Genomic DNA, 6000 nt, shown 5'->3' with positions numbered 1-6000 from the left:
TAAGGGTGTAAGTCGAAATTCTGTCCGTGTAACGCTACGCTATTTTTAATCATTGTAAGTTATGTTCAACCTTTTTAATTTAATGTCTCGTAGCTAAGTTATTATTATGCTTATTTAATTCGAAGTAATCATGATGTTGGGCTAATTATTAAAATTGGGTAATTGAGCTTTGTACCATAATTGGGGTTTGGACAAAAGAACGACACTTGTGGAATTTAGACTATGGGCTATTAATGAGCTTTATATTTGTTTAACTAAATGATAGTTTGTTAATGTTAATATAAAGATTTACAATTGGGCGTCCCTATAAATTACCATATACACTCGATCAGACACGATGGGCGGGGTATTTATATGTACGAATAATCGTTCATTTAACCGGACACGGGAATGGATTAATAGCCACTAGAATAATTAAAACAGGGGTGAAATTATGTACAAGGACACTTGGTATAATTGATAACAAAATATTAAAACCTTGGGTTACACTCAGTCGACATCCTGGTGTAATTATTAAACAAAGTATTAAAATCTTGTTACAGTTTAAGTCCCCAATTAGTTGAAATATTTAACTTCGGGTATAAGGATAATTTGACGAGGACACTCGCACTTTATATTTATGACTGATGGACTGTTATGGACAAAAACCAGACGGACATATTAAATAATCCAGGACAAAGGACAATTAACCCATGTGCATAAAACTAAAATCAACACGTCAAACATCATGATTACGGAAGTTTAAATAAGCATAATTCTTTTATTTCATATTTAATTTCCTTTATTTTATATTTAATTGCACTTCTAATTATCGCATTTTTATTTATTGTTATTGTATTTAATTGCACTTTTAATTATCGTACTTTTTAACTATCGAAAGTTTATTTTATCGCACTTTTATTATTCGCAATTTCATTATCGTTATTTACTTTACGCTTTAATTTAAGTCTTGTATTTATTTTTAATATTTTACATTTGGTTTTAACTGCGACTAAAGTTTTAAAATCGACAAACCGGTCATTAAACGGTAAAAACCCCCCTTTATAATAATAATATTACTTGTATATATATTTGTAAACTAATATAGCGTTAAGCTTTGTTTAAAGATTTTTCCTGTGGAACGAACCGGACTTACTAAAAACTACACTACTGTACGATTAGGTACACTGCCTATAAGTGTTGTAGCAAGGTTTAAGTATATCCATTCTCTAAATAAATAAATATCTTGTGTAAAATTGTATCGTATTTAATAGTATTTTCTTGTAAAATTTAATAGCTATTTTATATACACCTCTGCGCACATCAGTTGATTCCAAAAATATATATACTTTGAGTTGTGATCTAGCCTGAGACGTGTATACACTGGGTCGTGGATTGATTCAAGATAATATATATCAATTTTTTTCTGTACATCTAACGTTGGACAACTAGTTGTAGGTTACTAACGAGGACAGCTGACTTAATAAACTTAAAACATCAAAATGTATTAAAAGTGTTGTAAATATATTTTGAACATACTTTGATATATATGTACATATTTGTTATAGGTTCGTGAATCGACCAGTGGCCAAGTCTTACTTCCCGACGAAGTAAAAATCTGTGAAAGTGAGTTATAGTCCCACTTTTAAAATCTAATATTTTTGGGATGAGAATACATGCAGGTTTTATAAATGATTTACAAAATAGACACAAGTACGTGAAACTACATTCTATGGTTGAATTATCGAAATCGAATATGCCCATTTTTATTAAGTCTGGTAATCTAAGAATTAGGGAACAGACACCCTAATTGACGCGAATCCTAAAGATAGATCTATTGGGCCTAACATGTAGTGACCCGAACTTTTCCATGTTTATATATATATTAAATGAAATTGTTATTTACATGATTAAGTGTTTCCAACATGTTAAGCAATCAAACTTGTTAAGACTTGATTAATTGAAATAGGTTTCATATAGACAATTGACCACCCAAGTTGATCGGTGATTCACGAACGTTAAAACTTGTAAAAACTATACGATGACATATATATGGTTATATATATAGTTAACATGATTTTATTATAAGTATGTATCTCATTAGGTATTTTAACAATGAGTTATATACATAAAAATGAGACTATTAATTTAAGAAACTCGAAAACGATATATGTAACGATTATTTTTATAGCAATGTCTTACTAGGTACATATGAATCATATTAAGATATTGATACACTTGTTTAATTATGTTAAATGATAAGTAAATATATTATTAAGTGTATTAACAATGAAATATATATGTAAAAATAAGACTACTAACTTAATGATTTCGAAACGAGACATATATGTAACGATTATCGTTGTAACGACATTTAACTGTATATATATCATACTAAGATATATTATATATCATAATATCATGATAATATAACAATTTAACATATCATTTGTTATAATAAATAATGGGTTAACAACATTCAACAAGATCGTTAACATAAAGGTTTCAAAACAACGTTTACATGTAACGACTAACGATGACTTAACGACTCAGTTAAAATGTATATACATGTAGTGTTTTAATATGTATTCATACACTTTTGAAAGACTTCAAGACACTTATCAAAATACTTCTACTTAACAAAAATGCTTACAATTACGTCCTCGTTCAGTTTCATCAACAATTCTACTCGTATGCACCCGTATTCGTACTCTTACAATGCACAGCTTTTAGATGTATGTACTATTGGTATATACACTCCAATGATCAGCTCTTAGCAGCCCATGTGAGTCACCTAACACATGTGGGAACCATCATTTGGCAACTAGCATGAAATATCTCATAAAATTACAAAAATATGAGTAATCATTCATGACTTATTTACATGAAAACAAAATTACATATCCTTTATATCTAATCCATACACCAACGACCAAAAACACCTACAAACACTTTCATTCTTCAATTTTCTTCATCTAATTGATCTCTCTCAAGTTCTATCTTCAAGTTCTAAGTGTTCTTCATAAATTCCAAAAGTTCTAGTTTCATAAAATCAAGAATACTTCCAAGATTGCAAGTTTACTTCCAAGTTTTCTAAATCCATTCCAAATAATCATACAAGATCAAGAAACCTTTGTTACTTACAGTAGGTTATCTTTCTAATACAAGGTAATAATCATATTCAAACTTTAATTCAATTTCTATAACTATAACAATCTTATTTCGAGTGGAAATCTTACTTGAAATTGTTTTCGTGTCATGATTCTGCTTCAAGAACTTTCAAGCCATCCAAGGATCCTTTGAAGCTAGATCTATTTTTCTCATTTCCAGTAGGTTTATCCAAAGAACTTGAGGTAGTAATGATGTTCATAACATCATTCGATTCATACATATAAAGCTATCTTATTCGAAGGTTTAAACTTGTAATCACTAGAACATAGTTTAGTTAATTCTAAACTTGTTCGCAAATAAAAGTTAATCCTTCTAACTTGACTTTTAAAATCAACTAAACACATGTTCTATATCTATATGATATGCTAACTTAATGATTTAAAACCTGGAAACACGAAAAACACCGTAAAACCGGATTTACGCCGTCGTAGTAACACCGCGGGCTGTTTTGGGTTAGTTAATTAAAAACTATGATAAACTTTGATTTAAAAGTTGTTATTATGGGAAAATGATTTTTATTATGAACATGAAACTATATCCACAAATCATGGTTAAACTCAAAGTGGAAGTATGTTTTCTAAAATGGTCATCTAGACGTCGTTCTTTCGACTGAAATGACTACCTTTACAAAAACGACTTGTAACTTATATTTCCGACTATAAACCTATACATTTTCTGTTTAGATTCATTAAATAGAGTTCAATATGAAACCATAGCAATTTGATTCACTCAAAACGGATTTAAAATGAAGAAGTTATGGGTAAAACAAGATTGGATAATTTTTCTCATTTTATCTACGTGAAAATTGGTAACAACTCTATTCTAACCATAACTTAATCAACTTGTATTGTATATTATGTAATCTTGAGATACCATAGATACGTATACAATGTTTCGACCTATCATGTCGACACATCTATATATATTTCGGAACAACCATAGACACTCTATATGTGAATATTGGAGTTAGCTATACAGGGTTGAGGTTGATTCCAAAATATATATAGTTTGAGTTGTGATCAATACTGAGATACGTATACACTGGGTCGTGGATTGATTCAAGATAATATTTATCGATTTATTTTTGTACATCTAACTGTGGACAACTAGTTGTAGGTTGCTAACGAGGACAGCTGACTTAATAAACTTAAAACATCAAAATATATTAAAAGTGTTGTAAATATATTTTGAACATACTTTGATATATATGTATATATTGTTATAGGTTCGTGAATTAACCAGTGTCCAAGTCTTACTTCCCGACAAAGTAAAAATCTGTGAAAGTGAGTTATAGTCCCACTTTTAAAATCTAATATTTTTGGGATGAGAATACATGCAGGTTTTATAAATGATTTACAAAATAGACACAAGTACGTGAAACTACATTATATGGTTGAATTATCGAAATCGAATATGCCCCTTTTTATTAAGTCTGGTAATCTAAGAATTAGGGAACAGACACCCTAATTGACGCGAATCCTAAAGATAGATCTATTGGGCCTAACAAACCCCATCCAAAGTACTGGATGCTTTAGTACTTCGAAATTTATATCATATCCGAAGGGTGTCCCGGAATGATGGGGATATTCTTATATATATGCATCTTGTTAATGTCGGTTACCAGGTGTTCACCATATGAATGATTTTTATCTCTATGTATGGGATGTGTATTGAAATATGAAATCTTGTGGTCTATTGTTACGATTTGATATATATAGGTTAAACCTATAATTCACCAACATTTTTGTTGACGTTTAAAGCATGTTTATTCTCATGTGAATACTAAGAGCTTCCGCTGTTGCATACTAAAATAAGGACAAGATTTGGAGTCCATGTTTGTATGATATTGTGTAAAAACTGCATTCAAGAAACTGATTTCGATGTAACATATTTGTATTGTAAACCATTATGTAATGGTCGTGTGTAAACAGGATATTTTAGATTATCATTATTTGATAATCTATGTAAAGCTTTTTAAACCTTTATTTATGAAATAAAGGTTATGGTTTGTTTTAAAAATGAATGCAGTCTTTGAAAAACGTCTCATATAGAGGTCAAAACCTCACAACGAAATCAATTAATATGGAATGTTTTTAATCAATAAGAACGGGACATTTCAGTTGGTATCCGAGCGTTGGTCTTAGAGAACCAGAAAATTTGCATTAGTGTGTCTTATCGAGTTTGTTAGGATGCATTAGTGAGTCTGGACTTCGACCGTGTTTTCTTTAAAAATGATTGCTTAACATTTTTGTTGAAAACTATATATTATTAACATGTATATATTATGTGATATATGAATCTCTTAACATGTTTGATATTGTGTGATAGATGTCTACCTCTAGCACAAATCCCATTGACTCACCTAATAATAACGAAGAGTCGAATATGTATTGGACTGATTCACAAGTTCCCGAAGAAGAACCGGAAGAAGAATCAGAACCGGAAGAAGAATCAGAACCGAAAGAGGAGGAACCGGAGGAGGAAATAGAACCGGTGGGGGAAATAATAAAACGGTTAAGTAAAAGAAAATCCTCAACCAACCGACCAAGGTTAATTATGGTCAATGGTGTTTCCGCAGAGGAAGCAAAATATTGGGAGGATTACCAATTCTCCGATGAATCGGATTCCGACGAGAATTCCGATGATGTTATAGAAATTACCCCAACTGAATTTAAAAAGGCAAAAGAAAATAATAAGGGAAAGGGCATAAAAATAGAGAAATCTAATTTCAACCCCGATGAACTTTATATGTATCGTCAACCCCCGAAGCCCTTAAGTTGTAACAATGACCCGGGAACCTCTAAACCACCAGGTTTTTCTAAACCAATGTGGAAAACGACGGCTCGTATT

Source organism: Rutidosis leptorrhynchoides, chromosome 7 (genome assembly GCF_046630445.1).
Source record: "Rutidosis leptorrhynchoides isolate AG116_Rl617_1_P2 chromosome 7, CSIRO_AGI_Rlap_v1, whole genome shotgun sequence".
NCBI lineage: Eukaryota > Viridiplantae > Streptophyta > Magnoliopsida > Asterales > Asteraceae > Rutidosis > Rutidosis leptorrhynchoides.
The sequence above is the reverse complement of the archived record's forward strand: the minus strand, read 5'-3'. Positions refer to the sequence as shown.